Source organism: Hemicordylus capensis, chromosome 4 (assembly GCF_027244095.1).
Source record: "Hemicordylus capensis ecotype Gifberg chromosome 4, rHemCap1.1.pri, whole genome shotgun sequence".
NCBI classification, from domain to species: domain Eukaryota; kingdom Metazoa; phylum Chordata; class Lepidosauria; order Squamata; family Cordylidae; genus Hemicordylus; species Hemicordylus capensis.
The window spans coordinates 137816380-137828990 of NC_069660.1; positions in this window are offsets into that span (position 1 = coordinate 137816380).

Genomic DNA, 12611 nt, shown 5'->3' on the forward strand with positions numbered 1-12611 from the left:
TTAATGATGAGCGAGCGCTCCATTAACCTTGGCGTTTTGCTCGTGTGATGCCGCGATGCGCGGCGACACACAAGTAGACCCATGACCAGGAGGCTGCAAGCAGGCTCAGGGTCTCTCCAGGATACTCCGTGCGCTTGCGCGGAGCATCCTGGAACTTCCCGGGGCCACGCGGCCCCTGATCCCTGCAGCCCCCGCCAGCTCTGTGATGGAGCCGGCAGTTGTGTGGGCAGCCAATCTGGCCACCCAGGGCTCCGCGGGTGATCGTTTGCAGGGAGAGTGGGCTAAACCTGCTCTCCCCGCAGACCACATTTTGGCGAGTCTCACTGATCATAAGACTTGCCTCAATGTGTCTTTCCCTCTGGTTGCGATCTGGACTGAAGAAATGTTCCTGACTCCAGAACAGTGTTACTTCATTACTCTTCAGTACTGCCAAGCCGATTGGTTTATTTGAATAGGGCATGACTTGCTGTGTGTAGTTTTGTGAAAATAATTCCCTGGGGTAGGGGTTTGTTTATAAAAGCAGCCATTGACACAGATCACATCACTACAACTGCACTGTTGGTGTAAGCGTCTTTTCACAAGTGCTGCTAAGAAGCCTTTTAGTTTGGAATGCATTATTTGTGACTTATATTTTGTGGTGCATAAAGCAGAAGAGAGCTCTTTCCAAAACCCAGTGTTCATTTTAAAAAAAATGAAACTACCTTTTTCTTTACAAACATGGAAGAAGCAAAACCCAGTTTAAACTATGCTTCAAAAAACATCCTGAGGCTGTTCCTATGAGCAGCCTAGCCGAGGATACGGCAGCCATGCTTCATGCTGTGTGGCGCAGCGCAAATCATCTGGGAGCAGCTGTCCCCTCCCTCCGATTGTGTGAATGAATCCCCCTTGTAGTAAAAACGTTAGTACAAAATTCTTGTACTAACAAGAATACAGCTAATTGCAAGATGTACTATAGAATCTGACATCAAGGGTATGCTTTTGCACATGGTCAGAACCATTTTGTATGAGACTGTTGATGTCCTTGCTAATTAACTTGGTACAAGCTACATTTTTAATAATTTAGCTTGCAAATTAAAGGTGCATTGGGTAGTTTTTTAAAATGTAAGCTTTTCTCCTCTGGACTATTGTTTAACAATATTCTATTGGTTTTTTTAAATATTAAAAATATACCCACCCACACCCACCAAAATTTAAATAAACTGGAGAAAAAATGCAAAACTTATTTTGATTTTTCTTGGTGTTGCTATGTGCTTGAGTAATCTGTTGTCAAGCCTACAACATTTCTAAGATGTATTAAGCTAATATATCATAAGAATGTCAAAGCCCTGATGATGTATTAATGTAATACATCGTTAAGGCGCCATTGCTCTCGTGACATATAGCTCCAAATTTTTCCATACTATTGGAACACTACCTAGGGCACCTAGATTTGCTAGACCAGAAAAGTAGAGTATGTTTCTATAAGCTAAGGATGTTGCATTTTTGCAAGGGGGATTCACAGATAAATGAACAAGATTTGACTGGAACCAATGGACTTCATGAACTGAAACTAAAAAGGACTTGATCTAAGTTACACATGTGTAAAATGTTCGTATGCAAAAATATGAACCAAGGTTTAAGTTCTGGTCCTAAGCACCCTGATGAAGATGGCTTTGGATGCTTCACAAAAGCATCAACAGAATGCATATTTGTATAATGGGCAAGCAGGCAACTTATGTATCACATTTACAGTAGATGTGTGAGTTCCAGATGTATCTGGAATCTGCCCATTTCATAATGGGAACTGTACAAATCCTCTTTTTCATAGTGCACAGGTAGTGCAGACAGAAGATTCAGGGGGTTGCTTACAAATCCTGTCAGCAGCTCTGTATATTGTCCAAAGCCACGCTCAGGATTAAGTTCCATTGAAATTAACTGAGCTATTAGTATGAATGTAAATGCCATATAATCATGCACATCTAAATATGCTAGCAATATTTATAAATGTTTAAGGCTGTATCTTAAATACAAATCTGCAAGGCTTGTATATAGGTCAGTGCATGACCTAGCTGAATTATGGATGGTTGCACACTTGACATCTGTGCTGATAAACAACCAAATTATGTGTGTGCAGGTGAATGGTCTGATGGATGGTTGCAGCACGTAGTTTGAGGGCACATGAAACTGCCACCTTGGTGAACTTAAGCAGGTCTAGGACTAGCCAGTGCCTGGATGGGAATCCCACCGAAGCTGCTTTGAGTTCCGTGATGGAAGGATATAAAGGTACCTAAAAATAAATAATGTCAATGATGGTTTGGTGATATTGATTGTGTCTGCTGCTCTGAACGTGAAGCGGTGGCAACATGGGACTGAGTTATTTCTGTGACCATCTGACCATCTAGACTTCTAGAAGTTAAAAGTGCATATGTAGCACTCTTCTTCTGATTCTTCAAAAGATTCACATTTTGCATACTGTGTGCAAAATTAAGCTGCTAAACAAGCTTTATGAATCAATGTCTATTATAACCAGTTAGCAATATATATGAAGTATATCTCTGGAATATATTAGAAATAAGAAAAACAAGTGGAGTTAGCTTTCTAGTCACAAAGATGGTGGATAGTCTACCCTGAATGTTCACTCTTGTCACACATCCCCACTATTTGGTTGCTGTAGCTTTGTTTGTGCTTAGCCTGAGGGCCAGGAATGATCCTCTACTGGTCTTTTTTATCACAAGGAAAAAACTGCTGTTCAGAAGACTAAGACGAAGAAAAGAAAGATATGTCTTTGCTTTTTAGTTTCCTAGATTTTGTTTTTCTCCATGGTACACCTTTGCAGATAACAGAGCAGTTCAAAAAAATTCCTTCTGCCAATAACCCGTGTGTGTGTGTGTGTGTGTGTGTGTGTGTGTGTGTGTGTGTATGACGGTTCCTGAGAGCCTTGTTTGGTTTTGACAGCAACTCGAGGAGGGTGGCGGTGTTACAAGTAGCTGTGATAGGTCACAGACAGCTTTGACAGCTTGGCACGTTTAGTGACGAGAAGCAGTTCTCCAACCTAACAGATGCTACTCCGCTATTCTCTTTGATCACTACATGGCTGCTTAAGAGGTACCGCTGCTGCAAGTGTGTCATTTTCATTACAGAGGTGGACTACTTCTGCTATCAAATGACTGCCGCTGGGACTAAAACAGCGGTCTGCATTACATGGGAATGAGGTGTCTCCTTAGGGCATATGCTAGACATAATAATAATTTCCCCCTACTAAATGATCTAGTTTCTTTTGGGATGTTTATGTTAGAGGGGAGATTAACAAATGCCACCCTATTTGGGAATGCATGAAGAGACCTCCTGAGGTAAAAAAAGAAATGCTACTTTCAATATTCCCTCCTCCCCTGCTACTATCCTAATTTGTGAATTTTTTAAATTAAAGAAACTGTAAGCTGTTCAGGTAAGAATTGCTTGAGATTCTTTTATAGTTTGAGCACTCTGTGTTGCACCAGTAAAAGCATTTATGTACATGTTACATTTGGGGATATTTTTCTCAGGTAGTTGCCATCCTGTCACTTGAGTTACAGTAGAAGTAGAACAGAGTTACCCACTGGTGCAGTAACCATGGGGGTGGGATCTAAAGAGCTAATTTAGGCCTGCCCAAGGACTGGTCACCATACTCCCAAAAGGACATTATAGAACTGGAGAAGGTGCAGAAGAGGGCAACTGACATGATCAGGAGCCTAGAGCACCTTCCTTACAAGGCAAGGCTACAACACCTTGGTTTTTTAAATTTAAAAACAACAACAGCAATGATGGAGGGGTGACATGATAGAGGTCTATAAAATTATGCATGGTGTGGAGAGAGTGGAGAGAGAATTTTTTTTCTTCCTCTTGGATAACACTAGAATGTGGGGTCATCCCATGAAACTGATTGCTAAGGCTCTTGCCTGTGGCCTTCCCAGAGGCATCTGGTGGGTCACTGTGTGAAACAGGATGCTTGATTAGATCGTCCTGATCCAACAGGGTGGTTCTTATGGCTTTTTTGGATATGTTCAGTGGGATTTTTTTTTGCTTGTTTTATGGATTTGTTCAGTAGGACCCATGCCATATCAAAAGCTTGTCTTGAAAGTTTCCTCAGTTTCAAAAAGTGGCCCTGAGACTGACAGGAGCCACTGTATGAGAGAAGGGATGCTGTCCAAGAACCTGAAGCCCAGGGCCATAACTGTCACCAGATGGCATCAAGGTGGGGCAGATGTATCATGTCAGCCCTGAGACTGTCATGAGGACCATGGAGGAGATTTGCGAACAAAACCTGCACACAGAAGCATCACAAGGTCAGTCTCAACTAGCGCTAAAGTGATTAAAGGACAGGACTGGTGAATGAAGAATGTTGAAGCTGCCCCTTAGTTAAATGGAAAACTTTCTCTTTACAGAAACCTCTTTACAGAAAGCCAGTTTTATTGCTTACCTAATACAGCCCCAGTAGGGTATGGGGATAAGTGCCGAATAGCTTCTCATTTTCCTCTTGAATAGCCTCTCTGAATTGTCCTAATGTCTGTTTGTTTCTTTAGCATATTTGCTAAATATTTATTTATGCATATTTAGCATAATATCAATTTCTTTTCCAGCTTGGGTGTAGAGGGTTATTTTCTTTTTAAAATAGCAATAAAATTAAGAGATGAGAGGAAAAATAAAGGCTCATCCTTCCGTGGGAATTTTCTTCCCACCATGGGAAAAATTAAAGGCTCCTCTCTTCATTGGAATTTTATTTAGCCAACAAAATCTCCTAAGCCTAGAGGAGGAATCTAGTTTAAAGGCTCAGAAGTCCAGAAAAATTGTGGTGCTGTGTCTATCCACATTGGACATACTGGAATGGCAATTGAATTTCATTATGAAAAAATTCTTACAGATAACCTCTGAGAAAACATGGAATGCAGAAAACACCAGAAGTCAACAATTTGAAATCAGTGTCCTACATATCTCTTGTAAAAATATGTGGACAAAAAAATGGCAATTCCAGAATAAACTCTAGTCTGGAATCACCTCTTATTTTTAATGCAAACACTATTTGCATCCAACTTTTTGATGATAATTATGCTAAACTGGTCTTAATTTGTGTTCTCGAGACTTCCCTTCCATAGACTGGATCCAGTTTGAGAACTGTTTCCTGGCCTTAAACATACAAATGGAGCTGTCTTCTAGTAATGAAAAGTGCCAACTGCTTTTTTCCTGACCAGTGACCTTTTTTCTGCTGTTGGCCAAATTATTATTCAATCTGATCACTCCTAGCTGTTTCCTCCCCTGTTTTGACATTTTTGGGTGATTTCTTCACTTCTACCCCAGCAAGTTCCTACTTTGCATATTTGCATTTATTTGTGGCACATAAAATATAGGAATGCATGATGGCAACTTTCATGGTAGCCTTGACATCTTTCATGCAATCTATATTATTAATTCTCCAAGACGGGCCATGCGTGGGGACGTGGCAGAAAGGAGGCAATTGGCTGAGGGGGAGGAGGTGATTGGCTGACAGAGTTCACAAGCAGAAGCACGTGATTGGGCAGTGGGGATTCCATATGCAGATAGGGAGAAGGAGCCCATGAGAGCAGAAGCACCATGGTGATTGGGGAGTGGGGATTCCATATGCAGGTAGGATGGAGGTGCTTATGGCACTGTGGTGATTGGGCAGTGGGGATTCCATATGCAGATAAAGAGGAGGAGCCTGTGATAGTTAAGGTCAGTTGGAATGCAACTGTTACTGGTCAGAAGATGTTCTTGATTGTAGAGGAGAGGAATCTATCTATCTATCTATAGAAGGATAGCAGGCAGGGGTCTGCGAAGAGAGGGATCGTGAGGGAGGAAAGAGCCCCTTCAGGAGATGAGAGTGCTGTTGTGTGAATTAGATGAGGAAACAAGATGAACAAGATCTGTTAACTCAGGGAGGGAGGGGGAGAGAGAGAGAAAATGAAGGGAGGGGGAAGAAAGAGCAGGGAAGAGCGAGTGGAGAAAGAGAGAAAAAGAAGGGAGAGGAAGAGAGAAAGAAGGAAGGGTGAGGAACGGGCCTCAGCCGAGGGGAATGTGTGGCCATGGCGGTGGCAGCAGCAGCAAAGAAGGGCTCAGTCAACTACTGCTGCTGTTTGGGGCTACCAAGGCCATTGGCGGAGAGAGGCAGGCAGGCAAGGGACGGGTCCAGGCCTGTCAGCGGCCTGAGGGGAACAAGAGGCCATGGCAGTGGCGGCAGTGAGAAAGGGCCTGTTGCTGCTGCTCATGTGAGAGAAGCAGGAGCGGGGCTTGGGTGAGGATGGGGAGGTCTCTGGGGATAGGGGGCTGCAGCTTGGCCAATAGCAACGCTGCAGCCGCAACCAAGAGGGGCGAGGGGGGTGGAGTAAAGCGATGGAAGAGTGACCAAGAGGGGTGAGGGGGATGGAAACAATGGGATGGAGGAGGAGGAGGAGGAGTGTGTCTCAGGTGAGGGTGGAGGGATCTCTGAGGTGAGGGGGGCTGTGGCAGCGGGTGAGGAGTGCAATCAAGTACTAGTTCTTTATTATATTTCCATATCCATGTTAGTAGCCTTAGGTACGTGTTTGTTGAAAAGGTGGGGTACAAACATTTAAGTTAATAGATACTTAAAATAAATGAAACCAGTATCTTTTGGTATAAAAGCAAGGGGTAAAGTGTAATGGCATACAAGCTCTGAGAGCATCTGAGTATGCAGTTAGTGATGAAGGCTGGGGTAGGTATGGCTGGTGTCAAGAATTAGTGTTATTGGACAGCTGCTGAAGGCCCACTGCTGATCTCTGAGACCACCTTTGTGTTCATTGCCCTTGTGTGGTGGTAGCAGCCTTGTGTGTGGTGGGCCCACACAAGTAGGTCGGGGTCCATGGAGGTCAGTTTGCTGAGGAGACCTCCTAAGCCTTGAGCTGGCCCTGAGCATAGGTGGGGGAATCATCCTAGAGGTGTTCACCTTGGATATCCTGCATTCTTAAGCCAGCACTGCATGAATAGCTCTTTCAATATCAATAAACCCATTCAGAGGATTGAGTAGAAGAACATGCATTTTTATGTTTTGTTAGATCAAGGCCTCAGCAAACTTGGATATGATGACATTCTGTTTATAGTGAAGTAGGCTAAGACTTCCAAATTGTTTCCATATTTGGGAACAGATGAACTGTACAACTCCAAGCCATTGTAGCCAACATCAGTTTGCAGTGAAATTATTTTGGTGAGGGGAAAACAAGATTGTACTACAAAAATGTTACTGATTTAAGAGTAATGCTTTCAGAGGAAAAAAACGTCTTTTGTGTGTGTGTATACAGGACAATTTTCTTATCAGTCAGTGCTATATTTAGTTTTTTTAGATTTTATTATGATGTCAGTCCATAGCCTAATAGCTTTCCTGTTTCTTTTAGCAAAGGCTGAATGGAAGGATTAGACATATTCAATAACTTCTACAACATTGTTGTTTTTAATCCTAACATTTGTATGTATTGGGTAAAGCAGAGCTCTGTGTGTCAAATATAAATTAATAACAGTACCACCTCATGTAGTGGCTCTCTAAAATACATAAACAATAATTTATTCAAGCCTTGTTAACACTTCAAAGAAATGATAATAATCCAGCACATGTGTATTTCTTCTACATTAAAAGTGAATCATAGTTAAATGTTAATCATACCTTATTCACATCATGTTTTATTATTTTGATACCTTTTCTTCCTTCATATTCAGCTCAAATACCATAGCTGTAAGCCAGTGTGGTACCATACCTTGAATACTGGACTGAGATATCTGGGTCCTGGGTTCAAATCATATGCTAACTTCACTGGATGACCTTGGGCCAGCCACTCTCTCTCATCCATACCTGCCTCACAGAGTTACTGTGAGGGCGAAAGAGGAGGGGGAGAGGCTAGTACACTGCTGTCAGTTCCCTGGAGGAAGGGCACATAAGAATGAAATAAAGCTGGGGCAATAGAATAGGAAACTTCAAACACAACTGCATGCTATTGACCTTATTTTCAACTGCTTAGCCAGATGCCTTTAGATGTATGCAGTGCTTTCTGTCTGCATTCTCATTGGCTCAGATCAAATATAACCGTAAACCATTGATTGGTGCTACATGACTGACTCTTGTGCTTACTTGCTCCCTTCCCTCCTTGTGTCCACCAGTTCAATTAGTCATTCCCTCTTTAGTGCAAACTATAGCTTGCTATTATATCAGAACTAGGAAAGTATGACTTGGGCTTACCCTCCAAATCAGGATTACAAACTACAATTGAAGCTGTTTTGCAATCCTGGTTTGTTGGGTAAGCATGAACAATAGCCAGCTGGTTTGGATGTAATGGTAAACCATCAAAGAGAAAGTAACTAACTGAGTTGAACTCAGGGTTTCCACCTGTCCAGGATTGGCTTGAACAGTAGGAATCAGATCTCTTGTCCTGGATGCAGGAAAAGTGTCATCCTGGACACAAAGTGTCCAGGAATTTGATGGGCTTTAATTAATTGTACCAGTTATTCTGATGCTTCTCTCCAGACATTGTAGTTAAATGTGTTTTACACATGTTTTAAAGCCTCATATTCTTACCCTTTCTTTGGCACCAGTGCTGCTGACTGGCTAGGTTGACTTTCTATGTATGACTCAGTAAATCCCTTCCCCTCTTTTCTGGATTGTCTCTAGAGATTGTACCAATGGTAGGGGACTTCTGGGTTAGCTGTAACATATATGGACTGAAAGAGCCTTTTCTCTAGTGAGGCTCTCCCTGGAATCTTGCTGGGGCTCCACTTTCCTCTAGAACACTCATTGTCTGATGCAGCAGTCTTGTGGGCCCCTCTTAGCCAACAGGATGTCTCCTGTGTAGAGCAGCAGGAAGAAATACAAGGAGCAACAGGCCATAACACGGCTGTGTTTTAACAGGAATGATGAAGCTGTGCAGAAGCTTTGTCCCCAGCCTCTGCTTCCAAAACACTATCTATCTCTATCTCTATCTCTATCTCTATCTCTATCTCTATCTCTATCTCTATCTCTATCTCTATCTCTATCTCTATCTCTATCTCTATCTCTATCTCTATCTCTATCTCTATCTATCTTAATATGAGCTCCTAACCCTGTCCTGTGCAAAGAAAGCTATAGGGAAAGGTGTGCAAAACTGCCGCCAGACTCCACTGTCAAGCACTTTTTCCAAGCCTGGTCAAAAAAGTTGAGTTTTAAAATTTGCATATACACTCCCCCTTTGGATAGTTTTGTCCAGGAATTCTCTCTATTATTATTATTATTATTATTATTATTATTATTATTATTATTATTATTATTATTATTTCAATTTCAATTTCTATACCGCCCTTCCAAAAATGGCTCAGGGCGGTTTACAAAGAGAAATAACAAATAAGATGGCTCCCTGTCCCCAAAGGGCTCACATTCTAAAAAGAAACATAAGACACAAACCAGCAACAGTCACTGGAAGTACTGTGCTGGGGGTGGATATGGCCAGTTACTCTCCCCCTGCTAAATAAAGAGAATCACCACAGTAAAAGGTGCCTCTTGCCCAGTATGCAGGGGCATAACTATAACAGGGCAAGGGGAGACAGTTGTCTGGGGGTCCACTGCCTTGGGGGGCTCCCCAGAGGCAAATCACATGACTGACTCCCCCAGCCACACACCCACCCGGGCTTCCTTCAGTTGTATTCAGCCTCCAAAATTGATGTGAGTGTCAAGACCTGGAGCTACCAGAACAGCACGTCTTTCCCTAGTACCATTAAATGACTTGCATCATCCACAATTTGCAAAACCTTTTAAAAATAATTTAGGATGACGTTCATATTCATATCTATCTATCTATCTATCTATCTATCTATCTATCTATCTATCTATCTATCTATCTATCTATCTATAAACTTCAGTGAGGTGGGGCCCATTTTAAAATCTTGTCTCTGGGCCCACTCCAACCTTGCTACGCCCCTGTGAATATGGCAAGCCTAACTGGAGCACACAGGAGAAGCATGCCAACAGAAAGCAAGGGTTACTCATGTCTTTCCAAATCATCTGTGAACCAGGGCATTGCATGTATCGAACAGTGTCAAAACCAAAGTCAGAGGGAAACTACTGTCCATCCTGGATCTCTCCCTGTGTGTAGCTACTAGATGACCAAATGAAGTTCTGGATTAGAGTACTTAGTCCTGATCCAGGGTACTGTGAGTACTACTGTCCCAAACCCCTGGGAAGAGATGACATCTGAACAAAATAAAGACCAAACAAAATGAATGTGGTAACATAGCCTTTTGAGACAAAAATTCCATTTCATTTTATTTCTTTTTTTTTTTTAAAGAGCAGCATATGAATATGTCTGCCTTGTCCTGAGTTTCATGGCTAGCATAGTCTATGCAGTTAAATAAATTCATGGTTCATTATTTCCATGTACAGCTGGAAGTTATATCAGCTGTTAAACAGAGTAAACTTCTTTTGGTATTACATTTCCACTCAATTTGTTATTCACTATGTTGTTTTAATAATATCAGGAAACTCTGGAATAAAAGGAAAAGGGTATGAGTTTACCAATTGTTTTTATTTGATGTTTAACACAGTCTAACATCTCTTGAGTCTGTCACATAATCTTCACTCTCATTTTTACAAAACAATGTTAGACTTCTACATTATTGCAACTGACATTGTGGAATGATACCATTCCAAGAACATATGTTTCTGAGGCAACAGTTAGTATTTGATTGACATGAGCTGATCAGGAAAGTTCTTTTCTGTCTAGGCTTTGACTGAGCTTACTGTACTCCCATGATCTATTGCATACTGTGTTTATTATAGTCAGTAGATTCCCAGCTTCCTTGAAGTGGCTCCAAGTACAAAATAGCTCAAATTGGGAGTATGGAGGGACTTCTAGATAATATTCTGCACCATAAACAGAAAGTATTTTCCTTCATGCATCAGTTTCCATTCTTTCCCATATGGGGCTTTTGTAGCAACCTCCTTATTTGTTCTATCTGTCTATCTATCTATCTATCTATCTATCTATCTATCTATCTATCTATCTATCTATCTATCTATCTATCCTATTTAATTTATACCCTGTTCAAACTTGCGCTCTCTGGGCGGCTAACAACAATTAAAACACATCAAAAGTTAAAACAATACAATTATTTAAAAACCATAAAATTAACAAACAGTATTTTTTAATTAAAAACCTGAGAAGGCTTGGGTTAAAAAAAGCGTTTTCAAATGTTTTTTTAAAAATAGCCAGAGATGGGGAGGATCGTAACTCAGCACGGAGCGCATTCCACAATCTCGGGGCAGCAGCCGAGAAGGCCCATCTCTGTGTGACCACCAAACGAGTTGGCGGTAACTGGAGATGGACCTCCTCAGATGATCTCAATGGGCGGTGGGGTTTGTAGCGAAGAAGACACTCTCTTAAATACCCAGGACCAAAGCCATTTAGGGCTTTATGAGTTATAACTAGCACTTTGTATTTTGTCCGGAAACCTATTGGCAGCCAGTGTAACTCCATCAGCAAAGGAGTAATGTGGTCTCTCCGAGATGACCCCGAGACCAACCTGGCTGCCGCATTCTGAACCAGCTGAAGTTTCTGGACTACATACAAAGGCAGCCCCATGTAGAGCACATTACAGAAGTCAAGTCAAGGCTTGTTTTCAGCAAGCTCACTAAGACTGGACCTACATATGCTGCAGAAAGAAATGGTAGAGCCCTGAGGTGATAGACCTGTACCACTTGATAGTGTACCATTTGATAGTGTTGGAGGACAGGGCCACCCAGAGGTTTTATGGGGCCTGGGACAGGTGTTGTGTTGGGGCCCCTTTTAAAGGTCTCATGCATGTGTGCACAAAAGTGGGGTGCCATCTGTGAGAATTCCTGTCAGGATGGTCAACATGTGAGAATTCTCATATGTAGCTGCTCCTTGCCTAGTTTATCACGGTTGGGTCAGGGTCTACATTTTGTAATTCAATGTCATCTTATACTCTGATAAGCCATTCCTCCTCCTTCTTTTTAAAATAAATGTCAACTTTAAGCACATACCAAGAATTCTGTTGAACAATGTGGCAGGTCTGGGGGAGAGATTAATGGTACCTATAGGAGCTGAGGTGTGGGGCGGGACTTGCTTTGGGGTCATGGGGCAGATTGTTCCAGGTGCCTCACTCACCCCCGGGAAGCCCTGGTGGGGTATATGCCTCCCTATAGAAAAGTATCCCTGCAGCTAGCACAGAGTGTGGGAGGTTATACTTAGTCCTCTCCTTGCTGTGCTAGTTTCGTATTTATACGGAGGGTTTAAAAAAAAAGTGATTCTCCTGCCTGTAGTTGGGAATGGTATAATCCATACTCACCCTTTCATGAGGCGAAGCACTCATCTCAGACAGTGGATTATTGGGAACCAGCAGGGCAGCAAGATGCTTCTCATCCCTTCATTGACACAGCTCTTCAGGACCAAGCTGACCCTTGTAAGCCTTGCAAATCGTGCCTCTTACATTCCCTGCAAAGCCTGCAGAAGCATGAGGAGAAAAGAGGAGGCTGTTGACCACCTTCTCTCCTTTCCATTGCCGTATCACTTTTAAAGCTTGCAAGGGTCAACTTTGAAAGGGGACAGCCTGATCAGGGCCATGGGGCAAGGCAGCATTTGATGTCTTGGGCA